Source organism: Lontra canadensis, unplaced genomic scaffold (genome assembly GCF_010015895.1).
Source record: "Lontra canadensis isolate GAN:19392208 unplaced genomic scaffold, GSC_riverotter_1.0 scaffold9, whole genome shotgun sequence".
Lineage (NCBI taxonomy): Eukaryota > Metazoa > Chordata > Mammalia > Carnivora > Mustelidae > Lontra > Lontra canadensis.
The window spans coordinates 12,621,735-12,646,412 of NW_022631003.1; the positions used below are offsets into that span (position 1 = coordinate 12,621,735).

The 24,678-nt window shown below is 38.4% G+C and overlaps 1 long non-coding RNA gene across 1 annotated transcript; it reads right to left on the minus strand.

The window, feature by feature from the left end:
• LOC116866140 lies at nt 1-24,678 on the minus strand. Its single transcript, XR_004382343.1, has 3 exons — nt 24,571-24,678; nt 8,207-8,307; nt 1-310 (listed from the first exon to the last, which is right to left on the minus strand). It is a non-coding gene; the product is annotated as an uncharacterized LOC116866140 (long non-coding RNA).

The window sequence follows — 24,678 nt, forward strand, 5'->3', positions numbered from 1 at the left end:
TGGAATTATTACACCACAGAATATAAATACCTGTAAGCCTCTTAACTCACATTGAGAATTATCCTATGGAAAGGTACCAATTTTATGTTCCTCTTACCAGTGTATGACACCCAGCATTTCCCAGAACTCTTGCAGCAAAGCATTTCTATGAAGGCTTCCTTCACAAGTGGTTGCCATGCCCATCTGGGCTGATTAATTTCTGGAAACCTTTGTTAATGGTTATTTATTAACAATCACTGCCATTGTACCTGAGGCTTTCCATTTCTTCTTTATCTTCATTACAATTTACATGTTTCCTTTAAAGTATTTTCTGAAAAACAGCAAAGCAGTCAATGTGCTAATAAAACTAAAATTGAGATTTAATTTCTTAGATAAAATTGAGGCAGGCTGACAAACTCTTGACTTGTGGGAAGCCTGGATGGATGGTTGCCTGGCAAATACTTCATGAGTCATTGTTTTAAAACCCCTAGAGCCAGGAAGAAAGGGCCGGTTAGCTGGAATGAGTTTTCATATTCCCATTTCACATATTTCTAGAAACAGTACAGTTTTTGAACATGTTAAATGGTCCAAAATTAATAAATGATGATAAAAGCAGAAGATGAGCTGCTTTAGGCAAATTTGGCCCCATGACCTAGTCATGAACCTCTTTCAAGTAGGGTGAACAGTCCTTCTATAGGAGTCCCTTATGCTTTTGTATTAAATGTGTACATGCCTGCTATCTCACTGGCTGGTAGAGTTCCTTGAGATGGAGAATGAGTGTTTTCATCTTTATTTTGCTGCTCAGACTAAGGAACAATACCTATAATAGAATCATGTAGATGAATAATTCCCTAGTGGATGGCTAGAAAAAGAATTTTTGTAGCAATAAAAGAAATCCCAAAGGAAATTATTGAAATATTTGAATATATAAAAATTTTAAATGTCTCTCTATACCCCCTCTTCCATAAATGTCCAAGCTCATAAACAAACTTAGATGTCAAAACAATAGGAGAAAATATTTTCCATAAATTTGGCAGCAAGAGATTTAATCCTTTAACATATAAAGAACTCATAAAAACCAATAAAAAATATTAAGAGTACAATAGTTAAATGGGTAAAGGATATAAATACATAATTCACCAAAAATAAAATAGATGAATAAATATTAAAAGTGCCCAACATAAATTTTTTTTTTCCAAAAACTTTTGACTGTGGTAAAGCACACATAACAGAAAATTTTCCATCTTAACCATTTTTAAGGATATGGTTCAGTAGCCAACTTCATTTTTAATTGAAGAAATGCAGAACAAAACAGTCAGATACCATTTCTGATCATTAGATGAAAAAAATTCTTTTTCTATTTTAAAAAAGGATAATAGGCCTGGCAAAGGCAAAGTGAATGGGAATGTAATTTGGTACAACCTTTTTGGAAAGCAATTTGGGAATATGTATCAAAAACTTTAAAGATGTTCATACTTTTTGTATAAGAGTCCCACTTTAATAAATTTATCCTAAGGAAACCAAAATGAAAGATTTATAGTACATAATGTTATTTACCTTAACAAAATAGTAGAAAAATTTAAAAATTCTATCATAAGAGTTAATCAAATAAATTTTGGTATAGCCAGGCAATAGATTATTAAGACATCTTTTAAAATGTCGATGGAAATTTTTAATAACATGGCAAAAAACCTATGTAATTTGAAGTGAAAAGTATAGTCATTTACACATACATATATATCTGCATAGAAAAATTACTAGAAAGAAATATACCAGCCTATTAACAAGAACTATTTCTGGATAGTGGAATTACATCTAATTTCTCCTTCATACATTTATGTATTTTTGAGCTTTTTGCAACAACAATGTACTGCAAATATTACCTGAAGTTAGCACTAGTTTTTATCTTAAAGAAAGTGGGTTGTTGGGCGCCTAGGTGGCTCGGTTTTTAATGTCTGCTTTTGGTTCAGGTCATGATCCCAGGGTCCTGGGCTGGAGACCTGCCTCAGGCTCCCTGCTCAGCGGGAAGCCTGCTTCTCCCTCTCTCGCTAACCCCCTGGAGATTCTTGCCTGATGACTGTTATTTTCCCAGAAGAAGAAGCGACATTCTCTGCTGGGCTTCTTTGGTGAAACCTGAGAAAAATGAGCTTTATAACTGCCGTTGACACAAAGGAAGGACCTCATGTTTTATTGTTTTCAAAACCTGCTCCTTATTCTTTTCCTCTGATTAGGGATGCAAGACAGAAATCTGGAAATCATCCTTCCCATTCCTATTGATCAATAAAGTTCTCACTGTCTAACCTCCAAAGTATCTCTTGAACCAATCTCTCCATCTCCTCTACTTCTTCTTCCCTGCTTTGTTGTGATAGATTCTGAACTGGTCTATCTAGGCTCCTTTGTATTCCCACATTTCAAAAACTCAACAGGGATTTTATCATACTTCCATTTGAAATACTTCAAGGCCTTCAGTTGCCTTTAGGATAAAAATACAAATTCTGTAACAGGATATACAAGGCACTTCTTGATCTGGTTCTTGTATTTTTTCAACTTTATTGTTTTCCCCATCCTTAGTATGTCCATCCATCCATCTATCTGTGTAACTATTCCATTCCAGGCCATCCATCCTTCTATTCACAAGTATCAACAAGATGCTAGAAACTATGTAGGCTAAGTGCTAGGGAAATAATACAAAGAAATCTAGACATGGTGTCTGTGGAAGAGCAACTTACAATCTGGGGAGGTAAACAGATATAAATGCTTGTGACACGTGCTATAGTTATCATGATGTGTTAAGGAAGCTGTGAATGCACAAAGGACTGAGTGTTAGGTCCCTGAGGCAGGGGCTGGGCAGGAAGATGGAACTGGAAAAAGTTTCCTAGAAGATACGGCCCTTGAACTGAATATTGAAAGTTGAGTAGAATTTTTGTTCTTCAGAAAGACGTTTCAGGTAGAGGCATTACTGAGAGTAAAGGCATGGAGGATGTGACACAGCTAGTGTTGTTTGTGGACCTGCATGTCCTTTGGTGTACCTGTAGCATAGAATGCAAGACTCTAGCGTGTGTGTGTGTATGTGTGTGTTTGTGCGTGCATGCATGCACGTGAGCACTGGGGCAGTGGAGGAGGATGAGTAGTGAGAGAGGAACTGGAAAAGGAGGCAGAGGTCAGATGGTGGAGTTCTAGGCTCTGTCCTGAAGGCAAAGGAAAATAACTGACAGTAACGTAATGAGATTTGGGATTTAAAAAGATCTAGTTGGTGATAACATGAAGAATGGGTGGGGGGACATAAGATACTGGAGGCAGTGAGGCCATTTTGTTTAGGTTGTTGCTTAGAAGAGAGATGATGAAGTCCTCAGGGCTGAACTAAGGAAAGAAAGTGGAGTGTTTTAGAAATGCTAAGGAGATACTATGTTCTGTAGCAATGCTTCTCCAGGTATGGTTCTGAACTGGTGACAGTCTGTGAACTGGTTGTGACTCATCTGCTATGAGATAAATACAGGAATTGACTTCAGAATTTAGAAACTTTTGTATTAAGTGAAAGGCTGTATCTTTTATCTGTTAAGTCTAATAATGAAAAACCTAGACTTGTATTTTGTAGATCTATGCTTTTTATTTCATTTATCTAGTAATTAGCTTTTACTGTATTTTATCCAAGTATTGGACAATATGGGCAAGCAATACAAAGTGGACCTCAGCATAGTTGGCTGAGAGGCACTTGGCTGCAGGACATGGTGATTGAGTGAACCTGGGAGTGGGCAGAAGGAGGGGTGTAAGATGACTCTCGGGTCTGATAACGGCGTGATAGTTATAGAAAGTTAAAGAATCAGCCATTTTCTTGGCAAGAGGGTAAATTCCCACTTCCTGCTATTTTGGGCTATAGTCATATAGTTTTTTAAAGATTTTATTTATTTATTTGAGAGAGAGAGTACACAAGTGGCGTGGGGAGAGGCAGAGGCAGAGGGACAAGCAGGCTCCCAGGGAGCCCGACACCGGGCTTGATCCCAGGACCCTGGGATCATGACCTGAGCTGAAGACAGATGCTTAATGGACTGAACCACCTAGGAGCCCCCAGCTACAGTCATATTTTTAAAAATGCATTTGGGGAAAAATGTTACAATCTTTTATGCATCTAGGATTTGCATGCACCATTTTCTCTATCAGTAACATTCCTTACTCCCTTCTTCACTTGACTAATACTTAATATAAAGACAAATGTTGTAAAAGCATTTATGTATCATCAGCATTGGGCTAAATGTCTTACATTCATTAATTTCATTCACTCCTTACAATAACCCTGTGAAGGAGGGATCTCATTTTGTAGATCCCTCTTTTGAGAAGACTGAGGTTCAGAGAGGCTAAGTAACTTGCTGAAGGTCACCCAGCAGTAAACTGGGAGAGCTGGGCTTTGAACTCAAGAAATTTAATTCAAGAAAACACATGTGCATGTTGTCTAGTCAAGCCTCAGTGCAACTGATGCCTCTTCCTGGAAGCCTTCCCTGTTGTCTTTACTTATTGGTGCATCTTCTGCATTTCCACAAAGTACATGAGCACATCTGTCTCTGTCATGGCACTTGTCATGCCTGATTAGAAGCATTTGTCTGTTTGCTGTTTCCCTTTCTTTCCTAATCCGTGAACTACTTGAGGGAAGGACGGACTCCTGACATCTCTGATTCTTCAATCCAGAGTGATTCTTCAACCCAGAGCACAGTGCTCAGTGTTAAGTAGGAGTTCGGTAAATGTCTGTTGAATAAATGGAGGTGTGAGAAAACATGGGGAGATGTTAAAGGTGGCCGGAGACTAGGGAGCATGGGTTAAGTGTAAACAGGTAAATTGGGGTCACATCATGAAGATTGTTATATTCTGGGTTTAGGAATTCGCAAATAGCTGTCCCAGAATCCTTTATTCTCTTCACCTGCATAGATATTAGACTTCTCAGTGCTGTAACTCTATGCTGGGGACACTAACCAGTGATATGCTGGTATATGTTTAACAGCTACCTCCTCCTTCCTTGGCTCCACAAAAAACCCCGATTTGTTGTGCTTTTCAATTTCCATGCTGTACGTTCTTCCATCATGGCCAATTTCAAGCTCCCGATATGAGGCTATTGAACATGAAAGTGGGAAGAGACTCGCAGTATCATGCCAATATAAAATATTTTCACCACACAGTTACAACAGACACAAAGAACTTGAGGATCACAGCTAATAGTAAAATGTAGTGAAGTAATTAAGAAGGGATGAGTTTTGAGGGTTTTTTATCTTTGTTTTTAAAATGTCTTTAATTATAAGTTTAAATAATTTAATTTTTAATAATGGCTGTGTTTAACATCTGGCTTACAAAATTCCTTAAATTTTAACAGCTGGCTCCTGTGAGCTGATGTGAGCTGACACCACTGTGGCTAATCTCCTTATCTGGAGAGTCATTCAAGCCCAGCTCCTGGCCTAATCTTATTCCTAAGCAGGTCACTATAAGAAGTTCTGGATGAGGGGCGCCTGGGGGCCTCAGCCGGTTAAGCATCTGCCTTCAGCTTAGGTCATGAGCCTTGGATCCAGTGGGATCTGACTCCCTGCTCTCCAGGAAGCCTGCTCTGGGAGGAGTCTACTTCTCCCTCTCCCTCTGCACACCACCCCACCCCCGTTCTTGCTCACTCGCTCTGCTTGCTCTCTCTCTCTCTCAAATAAATAAATTAAAAATATTAAAAAAAAAAAAAAAGAAGTTCTGGGTGAGGCAGCATTAGCTCCCTTGTAATCTGCTCTAATCTTTGTGATCTAGTTCCTGAGTACTTAAGTTTTGATCTTGTTTTACAATAAACAACATGACCTCCAGATACCACCATCCTTGTAGAGACTGCTTTTTGTCCTGAATACTAGTTTCCCTCTGATGCCTTCTCGAGTCAGGGTTGATCAAATCATAAAAGCTCTGCACTGTACAGTGTGGTGCCATTTACATGTGGACTGATTGCTTGGACTGTCTAGCTGCTACACTTTGTTCTATGGCTTACCTGCCCCAGCACTGCTTAAATATGTGCCCTGGTGTTTGGACTTGCTTTGATTTATAGTACATGGTTCTTCTGATCTGCTGATCCTCTTAATTTTGAATCTGCTTTCGGACTGAAGATTCTGTATTCCTTTGGCTTCCATAACTGACATTTGGCCTTATTCCATGATCTGATTACAAGGCTGTCTGGCTTCCTGACTTTGAACTAGCCAACCACAGCTCAAATTCAGATGCTGATAAAATAGCAATATTGAAAATGAGCTAATTTAAGCAGGTATTACTATCTTTTTGTTAGCCCTATCTGTCAATAATTCAAAAAAAAACAGGTTGCCTTATTTGCAAACAATTCCTAGAGACCTTCTGGGAATTTTGAATGGTGCCTAAGTTAAAATAATGGAGCAAATGAATTAAACAAATGGCAGCTCTTCACTAGCTATCAGTTCAAAGAAGGTTCAGAGGAGATGGAGTGAACATCTGGGTCTTTTATAGATTGAGTTTTTCTTTGCTATGGCCCGTAGGAAGGCCATATGGGATAAATCTAGGCCAAGCACTAGACGTTTCTGAAATAAAAGACACTATACTTATGCGTAGTCTTATACTTCTTTGTTATTTGAACCTAATAAAATCAAGGCTCTTCATTAAGAAGGGGGCTTGGCATTTCTCTTAGTGTTCAATAGATATTTACACTGGTAACCTAATATTGATACAGAACTAATGTTAATAGATTTCATTCTTGAATATTGTTGACTGATGTAGAGAGCAACTTGAGAAAACCACAAGGGGAAAAGCATGTTAAAAACTTGAGTTGGTTCTCCCAATGGGAAAAAAAACTTTCTTTAGTAGTCTAGGATTCATACTGTTGGTTGGAGGTGAAGAATTGTCCCTGTGCCTCAGGCTTCATTGACACTTTGCCCTGTGTAGAGGTGACTGGGGTAGTTCCCCAGAAAAGGTCTGTGAGCTTATCACTGAACAGAATGAGTCCTTAATAACTCCAAGATTGTTTGATTTTTCCACACTCCAAGAGAGTCGTTGTGTTTAATGACATAGTAAAAATCTGCCCTGGGACAGGAAGTTGGTTTTCTGAAGAGTATTTTCATTCTCAGATTCTATTTGTAGAGAGAATTACCTTAAATCTTTTCTTGGAAAGGTAAGGTTAGAAACAAATATTCCAAGAAATAAATGAACAACTGAGTGACTTAGGAGAGCTTGGCATCTTATCTTTTCATCAAGGAAAGTGGTGCCAAGCAGGGCCAGCCGGCTTCGTGGGCCCTCGAGCCATGCCGTTGCAGAGTCCTATGCTGAGAAAGTTTCCACACTTGGTTTAACACTGTTGCCATTTTGGATTTCTTAATTTGTGAACAAGGGGCCCCGCATTTTCATATTTCATCACTGGGCCCTGCAAGTGACATAGCACGTCCTAATGACAAAAGAGGTGGGATTAGGCGTTCAAAGAAGATTTTTTTTTTTTTCCTGCAAGAATGCCCCAGGATAATACTGCAAACATGTCTTGAAAAAAAAAAGTTGTAATTTTTATTTAGCCAGCCAGGCAAGAATAAACTGAGAGTGCCACAAATGGTGTTATAAACACCCAAGTGTGTACAACAGCTACCATTTAGATACCCCATGCCAGGTTGGCACACATCCCCTCATCCTTCATTCCCTACTTTGCAGTTGAGGATACGAGACACAGAAAAGATAAGAAAATCATCAAAAGTCATACAGGTAAGTAAGTAGCAGAGCTTAGATTTAAACTAAGAAGTAGGGCTCCAGAATGTTTTCTATGTAATGTTTTTCCTTTTTACTAAGTGGAGTGATGACATTGATGCTAAAAGATGTTTTGCAGTATCTGCAGTTATGCTAGTTATTATTTTTAAATTCAGAGAAAACTAATGAGCTAGGGCCCTTTCAAGGCCTAAGCCAATGGGTATTTGGAAGCTAATAGAGAATTGCATCATAGAACAAAACACATTCTTTCCTTTGGGACAGCAACTACTGACTATTCTATTAGGGGGAAGGTACTAAACACATCACAGTTTAGTGTCTCATAACTGGCATTCAGTTTTGACTCAAACATTTTTAACTACACTATTAAGCTTATGTGCTAGAGGCAACATTTTCCTCCTTAGGAATTTATCCTATACTTTATTCCTTCCAGAGAATTGAGAATTTGGCTTGTACTTGCTGGATATGTTACATGATCCTATAAAGCCATTTTCAAATTAAAGATTCTTACCTCGACCTTAGTTTTTGAATTCTTTGTAGATATCAGACCATACTGGTTGGAGGACAGCCTCTACCATCTCATGGCTAATTCTCTGGTCCTTACATTTGCATCTGTAATAAAGATAGTAGAAACAGATAGCTCACATAGTTGCCACAAGACTAGAAAGCACTCAGCACTTGCTAGAACATAATTAATGCCCTGTAAATAGGAATAATTGTTTCATTTATGAAAACTCATATGGAATAGTACCATAGGTGGATCTCAGGGATATAACATCTCTAAGCTTCAGTTTCTTCAGCATAAATCAAGTTAATAACACCCATCTCACAGGGTGTTACAAGGATTAAGTAGGATAATGTGTAAGAAGTGCTTAACACAGGGCCTGGCGTACACTAAGTTCTTATTCTAAAGTATCTCCTATTATTCAATTTGAATTTTCTCTCTGTAATGTAGGTCTAGGTAATTTCCCAGTGTGATCTTGGACCTGGTATATACAACTATTTTATTTTTAATAACATTTTTCATCTTTTCCTTCTCCATAGGTCATACTCTGTTAGAAGGATGAGATAAATGTTGGTTTTTACTGTACAGTAATACTTTTCTGTATTAATTATGCATCTTAAAAATAAAATTTGGAAAGATATGTTGGTGTTTTTCCAATGATCCTTTTATAAAGGGCTATTAAAATAACACATAAAAGAAATAACGTTCATTCATTATTCATACGTTGTAGCAGTGATTACATCAGCTCAGGCTGGCCATCAATCGGCCCTCAGAACCCTCAATTCAGCCTGAGCTCAAGGAGCAGGCAGCAGAGGGAAGGCAAACAGCACATCTCCTGTGTTTTCCAGAACTAGTTCCACCAATGAGGCCCTCCTTCTGTTCTGCTCCTCCACGGGTCCCTTTCCCTCTGCCCACCAGTATGGTTGGGTCTTTTTAGACAAGAAACAAAATAATTTCTCTCTTAAACTTGTTCCTCCCTTCAAGTAATTTTTCATCTTTCCCTTTTATTTGACTGCTAACCTTCTGATAAAAATGGTCTTTACTTCCTTAACATGTCTTACTTTTCACTCCCTGTGTTCACCCTGTCTTTCATCCCTATGACTTTCTGGCAACGGTTATCTTGAAAGCAGTAAGAACTTCCCAAGTCATCAAGATGTTTGACCTTTTCTTAGCTTCATTCTTCTTGACCTGTCTGAAACATGTGATACTGTTGAAATTCTGACAATCTCTTAGAGTCTCGGACATTGTTCATGTTTTTCTTGATATTTGTGTCTTGGTTTGTTCACAGAAAATGGGAATGAAGCCCACTTTGTAGAATGTTGTGAAGATAAAATACGATGTTATTGTTAACATATATAGCAATCAATAAGATTCACTTGACAATCTCATTTATTCCTAAGACTCTTAAGTGTTACACTACATAGATGACTCCTGTATCTGTATTTTTCTTTTGATCTTTCTCTAGATGTTCATTCTTCCTTTTGACCTCTATTTTTATCTGTAATAATAAAACCATGGGAGGTTAGAGCTGGAAGAGTTCTTAGAGAGAGCACTCTCAATTTACAGTGGAAGAAATGGTAGTGTGCAGGGTAAATTGGTTTGGGCCAAAGCTGCTGGGTAAGTGAGGATGGCTTTAGCTTCAAATAACAGAAATTCCAATGAAACTGGCTTAAATGTGTGATCTTCCATAAGAAGAAGTACAAGAGTATGGCATGCTAAGGTTGGTTAGTATAGCAGTTCAATGACCGCTTCAGGGGCCCAATTTTTCTCTCTCCTGGCTCTGCTATCCTCAGCTTGTTGGTCTGTTCACAGGCCAGCTGCTGGTGGTTAGATGCCTACAAGTGGTTCCTACTGCCCCATTCATACCTGGCAATGTCCACTGAAAGAACAGACCATCTCTTCTGGTATAGCTCTTCTTAAGAGTGAGAATTCATTACCCTGAATCGCACAGCCGATTTTCCTTCATGCTTCATTGACCAGACTTGGGACTTGCCCCGGGAAAGGGAGATGTGATTGACTTAGACCAATCAGAATTTAACCTCTGAGGCTGGAGCCTCCTCTGAAGCACAAGGACTACCAAGTTGGGCCAATGCAGAAACTAAATCTGATTTCTTTGAGACTAGAAAGGAAGACGGCACAGTGGAAAATGAGGGTTGGGCCGGGTCCCACAGTGTCTGTCACTGTCTCCCAACCACAACTGAACTCAGGTTTCCAACACTCTTTCAATAATTCCTACTGCCTCTCAACCATTGGAGTCAGACTCAACATGTCCACCATCTAGCTGATCACCTTCCCACTCAGACTTGCCCCTGCCAGGGCAGGGGGATATTTTCCTATGTATTAACCATTTTCTTCTGCAAGTGGGCTACCATTTTCTTTACTAGTTAGCCATCTTTGACTTCTTTCCCTTCTTCTTCATAGTTCATTTTCTAAATCTTATTTAATTTCTCTATTTTAAAAAATCTCATTCACTGTTTTCTTTCCATTATTAAATTACTATTAGTTCTGGGTAACATCTTTATTATATATGACTTGGATTAGTACAATAGTCTGGTAACTGATCTTTCTGACTCACTTCTCTTTCCAATTCTCATTTACTCTTCAAATCACTGCCATATTCATCTTCCTAAAACATTCTTCTTACTTTTGAAAAAACTTCTTTAGAGGGATGCCCAATGAGACTAAGCTCTAGTAGTTTTTAAAAACTAGAATAAATTGTTATTTGAAAGTTGCCTGTAGCTTCTATTTCTAGTGTTAGAATTTACAAATTTCCTTGGGGCAGATATCCTTTAACCTGAGAACAATCTATAGAATGGTCTCTTTTAGGTAGATATAAGGCCATTAGATACCAGTGTTAGAGGAAAGCATGCAACAGAATTTTTGTTTTACATTGACAAATACTGCCTCTCTGGGAGGTTGCAAAAAAAAAAAAACAAGATGGGTATATTTGCATAACGTGCAAGGAGCCTTCTGGGAAGTTGTGGATAAAACTCCGACACTTTCCTTTCTGAAGTTTAACATTATTAGAAAAGTATCAGATGAATTAAAATGGACTCAACTCAGGTCATTTGGCAAAGATATCAAACGCCTTTGAGGAATAACACATTATAATAAAAAGAGAATCCAGAATGATGACCAAATCCATATGAGAAGTTTAGAATGGGTTTGGAATGGGAGGCCTGGTTCTAGAATGGGCTATCTGAGCTTAGTGGGAAGGCTTTAAAAAAAATGCTGCATGCATATGTAAGTGTAAATATATACATGCTGGAAGCCAAAGTCATTGAAGGGCAAATTTAAGAGTCTAGTACTGATGTGACTTGGGGTTTCAAAAGCTGGCCTAATACTGATGGACAGCCATCTCCACTTGCACTTGAGGAATTCGTACAAAGTGCTGACACCAATGAGTTAGTACTTCGTGTTCTTTGGGAGGACTGTGGGATGTTGGAGACACAGTTTTCTTGAAATCAGGCAAGAAAAAAGATATAAAGCTATCTGGATTGGAAAGAAAGAAATAAAACTTTCTTTATTCAGAGATGACATGATCATTTACATAGAAATTCCTATGTAATCTATGAAAGAGCTCCCAGAATTAATAAGTGACTTTAGCAAGACTGCAGAATGTGAAAACATATGCAAAAATCCATTGGACTTCAATATATAGTGCTAGCAATGAATAAGCAGACATTGAAACAAGAATGATTTAAAATAATATAAAAATATGAAATATTTGGGTATTAATTTGAGAAGAGATGTGAATAATTGGTATATAGGAAACTATAAAATATTGCTGAGAGAAATTAAAGAACATCAAAATGGAGAGACATAATGTGTTTACAGGTTGGAAGACTCATTATGGTGAGGAGGGCAGTTCTCTAAATTGATATATAGATTCAGTGCAATCTCAATGAAAATCCCAGCATGGTTTTTTTTTTTTTTGTGAGCAATTAATAAGCTGATTCTAAAGTTTATATGGAAATGCAAAGGATCTAGAAAAGCTTAAATAACTTGAAATAAGAGAACAAATTTGGAGGACTCACACTATCTGACTTCAAGGTTTTTTATAACACTTTAGTAATTAAGGCAGCGTGGCAGTGTGATATGGGCATCAAGGTAGACAAACAAATCAAATCAATGGAACAGAATAGAAACCAGAAATCAACCTGTCATATATATGGTTAGTTGATTTTTGACAAGGGTATTTAAATAAAAATGATAACTTTTTCAACAAATGATGTTAGAACAATTAGATATTTATCTGCAAAAAACCCCCCAACTCCCACCCCCCAAAACGCTTCAATTCATACCATATGAATTTTGTACTATATACAAAAAAATTAACTCACACTGGAATATAGACCAAAATGTAAAACTCTAAAACAGGAAAAGAACACAGAAAATCTTGGTGACTTTGAGTTAGGCAAAGATTTCTTTCTTTTTTTTTTTTTTTTTTAAGATTTTATTTATTTATTTGACAGATAGAGATCACAAGTAGGCAGAGAGGCAGGCAGAGAGAGAGGAGCAGGGAAGTAGGCTCCCTGCTGAGCGGAGAGCCCAATGTGGGGCTTGATCCCAGGACCCTGAGATCATGACCTGAGCCGAAGGCAGAGGCTTTAACCCACTGAGCCACCCAGGTGCCCCTAGGCAAAGATTTCTTAAATGCAATGTCAAAAGCACACTCCATTAAAAAAATAAAATTGGATATATTAGACTTCATCAAAATTAAGAACTTCTACTCTTTGAAGTTCATTTCAATTCTGGGGAAAATATTTGTAAATCATATACCTGATAAAGGGCTTACATTCAGAATGTATGAAGAACCCTGGATCTTCAGGATCTTCATATGATCAGGTATATGATATATTTTAAAATGGGCAAAGATTTGAGTAGACACTTCATCAAAGAAGCTATAAAAGTGACAAATGAAAACATGAAAAGTTATTAGTCATTGGGGAAATGCAAATGAAAACCATAATAAGATATTACTATACACCAACTTGGCTGTCCAAAATTAAAAAGCAGAGACCACACCAAGTGTTCTGATGTGGAGCAACTGACATTCTCATATAATGCTGGTAGGAATGCAAAGTGATAAACCATTTTGACAAATACCTTGACCTTTAAAAAGTACAATAGAAACCTACTATGTGACTCAGTCACTTCACAGCTAGGTATTAATGCAAGAGAATTGGAAGGCGTGTGTCCACATGAAGACTTGTATATGAGTATTAGAAGTTGCTTTATTTGTAATAGCTCCAAACTAAAAACAATGTAAATGTCTATCAAAATGGTGAAAGAGTAAACAAATTATAGCATATCCATAAATGGGCAAAAATAGGTAAAGTTTGAAATATTGGTTATACCTGGTGAGTCTATATTCTCCAACTGACTAACACCTCCAAACACTTGGGTCTGTCTCTTTCCTGAACAGGTATTACCTTTGATGAAATGAAAACATTTTATTGTGTTTAAAAAAATAGGAAAAATTTCCCAATTGTGATTATACAATCTTCATTCACATAAGATTAGAGAATGTTTCCTTTCTATTTGGGTTGTTTCACCTCTCAATCTATTGTGAATACATTGTGTTTATCATCTTTAAAAGGTGAAAGATTTATACTATCTGAAGAGAAACCAGAGCATGTGTTTATCATCTTTAAGACATTTCTCATTACCTAAGTACCAGAAAATTTTGTTTGTGGTAGATTTGTAACTGTTTAAGGATCTCCCATATGATGTGCAAGGGTTGAGCAAAATGGCATAAAGATACAGCTGATTATATTATAGAGAAAATATCAAAAGTCTGTTTATGGAACATTTTTTTCTATTTTTGACCCCATGTTGAAATAATGAAACCCAAATCCTATCTAAGAAATAGGCCAATGATAAAACCTAAGAATAATTTTTTTGCGGAGTTAAAGTGAACAAGAGACTGGGCTAAAAGGAAAGCTTTATTGCAGTTTCAAATATCTGAAAAATTGGGAAATTTTATCCAGAAGGAGTTCAGGAAATTGTGCTGGGTGAAAATGATGTTTTGTATTTGTTCTAATGTAAAAGCATCTATTTCCCTCACACAGAGATGGAGACGTAATGGTCTCAAATCTAATGGAAGTGCTCATTGCCAGCGGTATTGTAGTTTTGAAATGGGTTTGTTTGAGGATGCTAGGTCTAATTTCATATCATTAAACTCTGAAATTACAGAAGGCTTTCTGATGTAATCTCTGCGCCTCAAAATGGCCTCATGGTGCACCACGAGCCTGCTTGTGTACAAAGTCTGAAGGGCCTGTAATACAGTCCACCTTTCTACAGCAACCAGCACTGTGTCTCTGTTGTTGCCTTTCCCATGGACTGCGTTTCTTGCGGTGCTCCATGTCAGAGGTCGATTTGGATACCCCCACAGGTTTCTAAAGCTGATAATGTGGCAGAGGTGACAATGTCAGGGTTTGGATGAGACCAAATGAGAATACTAATTCCACCATGCGTGAACTCCGTGGCCCGGATCCCGTCTGTTACCTTCCCGAGTTGAAACTTCCCCATCTGCCTTAAAAGGGTACCACGAATGTCAAGACTTAGCATGGTGCTTGGCACAAGAGAGCACACACTCAGCACCTGTGTGGTTAGTATTATTAGCAACCAGAAATTACCTTAGTTTTACTTCAAGAGAATAGTCTTAGCCTTGTGCTAAGGATAATTTCTTTTTCAAGATTTTATTTTTAAGTAATCTCCATCCCCAACATGGAGCTTGAACTCACAACCCCGAGATTTCAAGAGTTGCATGCTCCACTGACTGAGCCAGCCAGGTGCCCCTGTCCTAAGGTCATTTAAAAAAATAATAGTGTGGATGTGGGTGTTTTTCTCAGAAACATTTCTAGAGGAAATTTGGTGGCTGTTTATCTAGTGTTAAAAGGCCTACCCAGCCTTGTCCAAGAGATACACAATGTCCATGCCTTCAACTAGATACACAAATGGTGTTATGGAACCTCTAGATATTGTCCACTCAATTCACTGTGGGCAGGAAGAGGGTCTATTTTTAAGGGGAGGGAAGAAGACCATAAATGGCTAAAAATAGGATTCTCCTCTTCTGGCTGCCACTTTCACCCTTCATTTTTCTGTCCTCCTTCCCTCCAGGGTTCCTAAAGTCCTCTTATCACCTCTGTTCACTCTCCCCTCCTCTTTCTCTACTTTAGAAATGGTACATATTATGAAAGAGAAAATTCTTGACACCATCCCCAGAACGTCGTGGTGGGGGTAATGCATTTTTAATCCTGAACACCTGGCCTCCTTTTATTTGGCTGCCAGAATGAGAAGGTTTTTTGATTATTCAAAAAAGTCCTCTTGCTCACAAATGACTAAAAAGGTTAATAAATTTCAGAATCTGCCGGGTAATCCAGGGAGATAGAACTTTGCAAACACAGACTTTTCTTTTTAGATTGAATCTGACATTATGAAAAGCTACCCCTCTCTTGCCACACTTGAAGTATTTATCCAGGCTTTAAACACTGAGTAGCAAGAGTGTGGCAAGGGAGCTAACATTAATTGTGGGTCTGCTCTACAGAGGGACGCTCACACACATCATCTCACGTGGGCTTTATGACAGTCCCGTGGGGAATGCATCACTGTTTCCATATTTCATAGGTGAGGGCATGAGGGAGCTTCAACACGCCCTGTCAGGGAGGGACTTGCTCTAGTGCTGTTTCCCCAAATACTGGTGACCCCTTGCAGGAGTTGGTCATCTTCTCCAGCTGACCCTCTCATCCTGGTTGTGTAAAACCTTGATACAAGTGCCTCTCTGCCCACCATGCAGTGCCAGTTATGGCAAGATGTGGCTCCCAAGTTCAACCACCCTGTGTGGCCAGTCAGTTCTTGGGGTGTCAAGTGCAGAGGCCATCTTTCCAGGAAAGAGGGCTTTGAAATGGATATCCCCTCCCTCTGTGGTACAGACACAGCAGCTGTCTCTCTGAATCTCTTTCATGGGCTCTGCTTGCAAAGAGGCAGTCTGCAAGTCCCTTTCTGTTGGCTGGGGTGGTGAGGTATTGTGTGGGGTATGACAGTGGGTGGAAACTCCACTTACCTCTCAACAGTGTCTCATAGGAAAGCCTGCAGAGCATGGCAGGAGTGCGGGGTGTGTTTTGGTCTTCATTTATGATTCTGAGAAAACAAGAACGTCATTTACACAAAGATGATCAGATTTAGTCCTTATAACAAGGCTGTGGGGAAGGTTCAGTTATGGCCCTAGGTCATGGAATGACTACAGATCCAGGCATGGGTTTGAATCAATGCTCTAATACTGTCCATGGTGAGTTCAAGCAACTGGTGAGTTCAAGCAACTGGTATCAGTGTGACTCTCACCTTCCTGTGCCTCAGCTTCTTCTCTGTATGATTTGCCTACCCTATTCTGTTGTGAAAAGTGAATGAGATAACCTCCATGGTAGTAAGTGAGCTCTACATGTTCACTGTTGCTCTCTCTGGTTTCCAGATGAGGAAACTAATACCCAGATGGGCTAGATAACTGCATAAAATCACAGAACTTCTGAGTGCTTTCAAAACCTATGCTCTTAGCCGTGACTCCATGGCAATGCCTCTTGACCTTTTCCACATCTTGGCACACATGGGGAATACTATGACTCATACGGCCTTGGAGGGGAATGAATGGGACAACTCAAGGCTTTAGGCGATGGGTCTGGTGGGCTCTGGCCATCCCAAGCTCCTTCTGGTCAGCTGGTACTTTGCTGTATTGGAACAGATGCCAAGGATGTCAGGTAAGTCTTCCTGGAGGAAATGCTGTTTTCAGGGTAGCTTGAACAGTTAGTAAAGTTTAGAAGTGAAGCGGGGGGCAGTGAGGTTGGATGTGAGGGACTACTTAATTTTCTCTTCTGGAAAATAGAGATCACAATATTACCTATTTTACAGAATACTCAAAAATCGAATGAAGGAATGTATATGGAAAGGCTTTGTAAAATGTGATATCAATTTTAGGTGTTACTATTTCTAAGGAAAATGGACAAAACATCTGAAATTGTAAGAGTGATTTAGGCATAGTGGTTACGGAGATGGAACATTTCTACCAAACATTCACTCAGGGAAAGGTACAGTTTGACAGGACTTTCCTCCCTCCCCACCCTCCCTTCCTTTCTTCCTTTATTTATCTTTAACCAAATAAAAATGGACATTAGCTTCTTCCAAGATTTGCTATGAGGCTTAACCTATCTTCTTCAAGTAATTAAGCGAGTAGGGATAAGTTCAAGAGTCCTATAATCCCAAGCTAGGTAATCTCTGAAGGTCAGACTAATTTGGCTTTATCTGAGGCAATGGCATGCCAGGCTGTCTCCTTTAGCTCCGTGCATCAGCTGCACCATCTCCTGATGGCAATGCCTGCTGGACATGGTGAAAAGTGAAAGGATGAAGGGGATGGAAAGAGTATAGCAGATGCCATGTGAATGGCTACTAGACTTATTTGTCAGCGTATGGGAAATATTCATATGCTGACATATGGAAGAATGATTAGAGGCAAAAAGTAGGAAAACATGGGTTACACATAAAACAAAAATAAATCTTGGGACATTTCCGCAAGTCTTCATTGCTATTTCAATCCTACTATTTTGTACTCTTGGGCTACTTTTACTTTGAGATCCAGGACGAGATGTTTCAACTAATTCATCTCAAAATATTACCCATTTTAAGAAGTATTTTTTTTAAAGACCTCATTTAAAATTTGCTCAACTTTGACATTTTCTTTCCTGAGTTTATTGTAAAATTCAAGTCAAGTCACTTGCACAAATGCATCAATATTTTAAAAGCTACCAATCTTGCACATAAAAAAGAAGGCTCACAGTCTTCAATAATCTTTAATGTAACATGCATTCATTATATATGAGCCCTCAAAGGAGAAACTCACGTTGTTCAGAATCCTAAGTGCTACAGAACGGTGGCTTTGGTATAGTTAAATACCACACGTTTGCTTTGTAAAACCACCAACAAATGACTTTAGCACATTAACCCTGAAAGTCAGCATGACTCTTTTGTCTCTAATAATGAGGACTAAGCAAAAGAAGAGTATTTTCTCTGATGTGACATTCTTGTGGTCATAATTTTAACAAGATACTCTCCGTGAAATTTGACTCTGATGATGTTCCTCGGGCCTTGGAGAAGCTGACTCATTCTTTGTGGGTGAACTCAAATGTCACCTCTGCTGTGAACTAGTCCCTAACACCTCAAAAAAAAAATGACTTGCTCCCATGGAACTTGGTACATGCCTCTGTTATGGCACCATTATCACCCAGTGTGCTAGCTATGCTTGTGTTTGTTTACCCAGTGAACAATGAACTCCTTGGGTGTAGGATGGTTTTTGGCACAGGAAGCAATTAATGGATAATTGTGGAATTAAAGTATCTAACGTCACTGATATGTTTAAGATAGAGATACATTTGCGCACTTGTACCAACAAACAGAAAACAAAATGTTCAAGGGGCTATTGCCATCCAGACATAGAATTTAAAAAAAAGTATTTTAGGACATTGTCATCTTAAAATCTACTTAACTGGAGAGATTCAAGAAAGGTCCACAATATTCTGAGATGAATGGCTGAATTAATGAATGAAAGAAGATTTTTCTGTTAATGTGTGCTCGACTTCCACCTATATTTAAAGCTAGAACCCAAGAGAAGAGAAGGGGTTGGGCTTGATATTTATTGAGTGATTTCTGTCTACTAGGTTCCACAGTTGGAGGTTACTGATACATGATTCACTTTAGGTGCGACCACCCTATTGACTGAGTCTTATCAACTCCCTTTGTCAAATGGGGAAAACTTTTGTCAAATGGGAGGTTCAGCAATGTGAACACAGTCATTCCATCTGCTAAGTGGCTGAATCAGAATTTGAACCCAAATCTGAAAAGTATATGTCTCTATGTGTTTATAAAAGGGAAGATTTCAACAGTTATTAAGATAATTCAGGTTAACACTTACCTTGTAGCCTACACTTTCCCCTCTTAAATATCTACAGAAAAGGTTTGGGGGAAGGGCTTGAAGTGGGTCATTGGTGTGGGGGTTAAGCAAGTGGACTCAGAGTCAGAAATCTGGGAGAGAGACTGCTCTGTCATGTTCTAGTTATTTAACTTCCTTAAGCCTCAGTTTCTTTAACTCAGTTTAACTAAAGAATGGAAATGGTTGGAAGGGAATAATCATCATTTGTATATGACAGGATGTTTTAAGAATAAAATGGGAGAATGCACTAAGCAGCTAGCTCAGTACCTGGCACTTGGCACTAGTGTTCAATACATTTTTATCATAATTACCCAAATGCTCTATGCTTATTGCCCAAAGTCATCTCTCTATTGAATGTTGAGTAGATGCAATCTTAGAATAAATGGAAGAGAAGCCCACTGAATGACCTTTCCCCTGTGACCTGCAGCCAAAGTGTCGGGGCTGGAATTATTTTAATGGGAGTTTGGCTCCTGGTTCTGCTTGGTCATCTTGGTAAGACAGGTCACTCTGTTTCTCTGAACACAGTTTTTTTACCCGCAGAATGGCAATCAAAACTACACCTATCTTACCAAACTCTTGCCAGGCTTATTTGCAAGTGCTAAGATAAGAAGCACATGAAAGGGCATCTGACCTTGTCTAAGAAGAGCCAGGAGAGTCTTCTTCAAGGGAGTGAAGTCCAAGTGGACACCTAACAAAGAAAAGAGCCTAGTAAATCATGATACACCTTTCTGCCAATAATAATTGCATTATCATTTTAGTAATGTAAGATCTTCCTTGACTTATGACAGGCTTTCATCCCAATAAACCCATCATCAGCTGAAAATGTCTTAAGCCAAAAAGCATTTAATACATCTAACCTACTGCACATCACAGTTTAGTTTAGCCTGCCTTGAATGTGCTCAGAACACTTATGTTAGGCTATGGTTGGGCAAAATCATCTCACCCAAGGCCTATTTTATAAGAAAATGTTGACTGTCTCATGTAATTTATGAAATACTGTCCCGAAACACAGAATGGTCATACATGTACAGAAGGCTTGCAAACATACCAGTTGCTGACCCTCATGATGGCATAGCTGGCTTGGGCGCTGCCCGCTATCATGAGACAGTGTTGCACCACATACCACTTGCCTAGGAAAACACTGAAATTCAAAATTTAAAGTACAGTTCCTATTAAATGCATATTGCTTTCACACCATTATAAAGTCAAAAAACCATAAGTTGACCAATATCTATATAACTGATACCTAAATTTATTTCAGACTATGTTTCCTGTTCTACTGGTTTAGCTTTCTGACATAACCTTTGAATTTCATTAAGTTTTTAGGGGGAGGAATGCTGTGATTTTTAATCTATTTTAATTAATTAATTAGTTTTTAGTGGATGACAATTATCTCCAAAATTTGGTCTATCATTTTCCTAAAGGCATTTCTGGAAGAACTCAGTATTTTGCAATATCCTGAATCATTGGCTGTGTAATGTGAGAACTAAAAGAAATATAGACTGTGTAACTCTTTCTGGTTTTCATAATGAATGGAATAAGTTCATGAACTGTGTGTATGTGTATGTGTATGTGTATGTGTGTGTGTATAAAAATGTGTATACATCTTGGATTTGATCCTGAGTTATTCCTTTGGTATAAATAGGACACTGAAAGTCACATTAACTTTTCCAGGTCATGAGGGTTTTCATTAGAATGCTGGACTATTAATAGTTACCTAGTGGTGGAGAGGAAATGATGTTCCATTCCTTCTCCTCCCCAGAGGGCTTAGCCTACCAGAGATCAACAGTGATTTGCAAGTGTCTGGTTCATAGTGTGCTGGTATTGTTTGTAAAGTCAAATTTTGGATGAACATTTTTCAATGAAAAAAAATCAACAAGGGTGTCTTCACGAACATTCTGTTTCCTAAGGAAAATTATCCTACATGGAATTTACCTAGTGCACTGCATAAGAATTCTTAGCACAGAATATCCAGTACGGTGTAAAAATTTATTTCCCTCGAGTTGCTTAAATGTCATCGTGTTTGGTACAAATAAGGAAATAACTCCTTGTGCAAATAATCTTGCCTACGCTTCTCTGCTATGGTCTCATACATAAGAGTGCCATCTACATAGAAAAGGATAACTGAGTTATTACCTAGTGAATACAAACAATAGAGGTTGCCACAAGAGATAATTCAGAAACCTTTATTTTGTTTTGTTATTCTGTAAAACAAGATTATCTGCCCAAAGAATCTAGAAAATTACCTGTACTATTTCCAACTGATTTTGTCTGAACTATTTCTGTGAGACCCACTGAATAGGCCACATTGGGATGAAGTGGACTTGTTAGAATAATAAGATCTATCACATGGCTAATATTATCAGGTTTTTACTAGACTATAAGCTGCTTGAGGGCACAGCCTGTATCATATTTCTCTTTGGATCTCTCCTGGGTCTTGAAGGTAGTAGGCATTGTCTAACCAGTTATTGAATTGATTTAAATTCATTTTACTATGAAAATCATTTCTGAGCCCCCCAAGAATCAGACAGTATTTGAAAAATATATTCCTCAATACTCTTTTTAAATTACATCTGGTATAGTTTCCCATTGGGATCCACGTATGTATGGAAACATAAGTGTATTATTTGTGGAAATTCTGGATTTTGACAAGGAAAGCAGCATCAAAAATTGGGTAACATTTGGCAAATATGGGTAAAATTGATGCAGACATGTCTGGCCTAGCAGAATTCATATAGATTAAGAGTTTTTGAAAAGACAAAAACAAAAACAAACAAACCATTTTCATGGCTATAGTACATTATACATTTTGTCTTACTTTTCTATTTTGACAGTGTTATTATTAGATAAGCCTGAAAATCAGGTGAGGTGATGCTTGTGTGTTTGTGCTTGTGCATGTATGTATGTAAACAAGAGATAAATGAAATTTCATCTTAATAAGATGAGTCTGGCATAGAATGATGATAATGGCTATTAATTGAGAGTCCAACATGTATCAGGTCACCTTTATTCTTTTAAAAAATTTAAAAAAGATTTTATCAGTTGCTTTCTTATATACTAAGAATGAAAATATAGAAAAGGAAATTAGAGAATTGATTCCATTTACTATAGCACTAAGAACCATAAGATACCTGGGAATAAACCTAACCAAAAAGGTGAAGGATCTGTACTCTAGGAACTACAGAAAACTTATGAAAGAAATTGAAGAAGACACAAAAAGATGGAAGACCATTCCATACTCATGGATTGGAAGAATAAACATTGTTAAAAGGTCTAAACTGCCTAGAGCAATCTATACTTTCAATGCCATCCCATTCAAAATTCCACCAACATTTTTAAAAGAGCTGGAACAAACAATCCTAAAATTTGTATGGAGCCAGAAAAGACTCTGCATTGCTAAGGAAATGTTGAAAAAGAAAAACAAAAGTGGGGGCATCACGTTGCCTGATTTCAAGCTTTACTACAAAGCTGTGATCACCAAGATAGCACAGTACTGGCACAAAAACAGACACATAGACCAGTGGAACAGACTAGAGAGTCCAGATATGGACCCTCAACTCTATGGTCAAATAATCTTCGATAAAGCAAGAAAAAATATCCAGTGAAAAAGAGACAGTCTCTTCAATAAATGGTGCTGGGAAAATTGGACAGCTATATGTAGAATAATGAAACTCGACCATTCTCTTACACTATACACAAAGTTAAACTCGATATGGATAGAAGACCTCAATGTGAGGCAGGAATCTATCAAAATCCTAGAGGAGAACATAGGCAGTAAACTCTTCAACACCGGCCACAGCAAATTCTTTCAAGACATGTCTCCAAAGGCAAAGGAAACAAAAGGGAAAATGAACTTTTGGGACTTCATCAAGATCAAAAGTTTCTGCACAGCAGAAGAAACAGTCAACAAAACAAAGAGGCAACCCACAGAATGGGAGAAGATATTCACAAATGACACTACAGACGAAGGGCTGATATCCAAGATCTATAAAGAACTCCTCAAACTCAACACTCCAAAAACAAGTAATCACATCAAAAAATGGGCAGAAGCCATGAACAGACACTTCTCCAAAGAAAACATACAAATGGCTAAAAGGCACATGAAAAAATATTCATCATCAGTAGCCATCAGGGAGAACCAAATCAAAACCACATTGAAATACCACCTTACACCAGTCAGAATGGCCAAAATCAATAAGACAGTAAACAGCAAGTGTTGGAGAGGATGTGGAGAAAGGGGAACCCTCTTACACTGTTGGTGGGAATGCAAGTTGGTGCAGCCACTTTGGAAAACAGTGTGGAGATTCCTTAAGAAATTAAAAATAGAGTTACCCTATGACCCAGCAATTGCACTACTGGGTATTTACCCCAAAGATACTGACGTAGTTAAGAGAAGGGCCATCTGTACTCCAATGTTCATAGCAGCAATGGCCGCAGTCACCAAACTGTAGAAAGAACCAAGATGCCCTTCAACGGATGAATGGATAGAGAAGATATGGTCCATATATACAATGGAGTATTATGTCTCCATCAGAAAGGATGAATACCCAACTTTTGTATCAACATGGACGGGACTGGAAGAGATTATGCTGAATGAAATAAATCAAGCAGAGAAAGTCAAGTATCAGATGGTTTCACTTGCTTGTGGAGCATAAGGAATAACATGGAGGACATGGGGAGATGGAGAGGAGAAGTGAGTTGTGGGAAATCGGAGGAGGAGACAAATCATGAGAGACTGGACTCAGAGAAACAAACTGAGGGTTTTGGAGGGGAGGGGGTAGGGGGATGGTTGAGCCTGGTGGTGGGTATTAGGAAGGGCATGTATTGCATGGAGCATTGGGTGTGGTGCTAAACAATGAATGCTGGAATACTGAAAATAAATAAAATAAGATAAAATGGAAAAAATTTTCAAAAGAAGATTTTATTTATTTATTTGAGAGAGAGACAGACAAAAATGGCAAGAGAGAGCACAAGGAGGGGGAGCAGCAGGCAGAGGGAGAAGGAAGCTCCCCTCTGAGCAGGGACCCCAGTGCGGGACTCAATCCAGGAGCCTGGGATCATGCCCTGAGCTGAAGGCAGACACTTAACCGACTGAGCCACCCAGGGGCCCAGTCACCTTTAAATACAGTAATATATTTAATGTATAAAACAACCCTAGGAATTAACTGTTATTTCCATTTTAAGGTTAATAAACTGATGTTCAGATCTGTTTAATACCTTGCTCAAGCTCATACAGTAAGTGGCAGAGCTGAGATTCAAACCCGAAACTGACTAGGAAATTTGTCTTCTTCCCACGTATTGTGCTTGACAGAGGAGGCACCTACACATGGTGATTCTTAACAGTGTCAAAACATCTTTTTCTTTGGGAACAACCCTTGTCTGTAATTATTACCTGTAGAGTCTTTCTTTGAGGCTTATAGCTAGATTAAGGCATTGTCGAAGGAGAGCAGTAAAATAGTCCAATTGCAGCTTCTAGCACTGCCAACATTTCCTGGTTAGT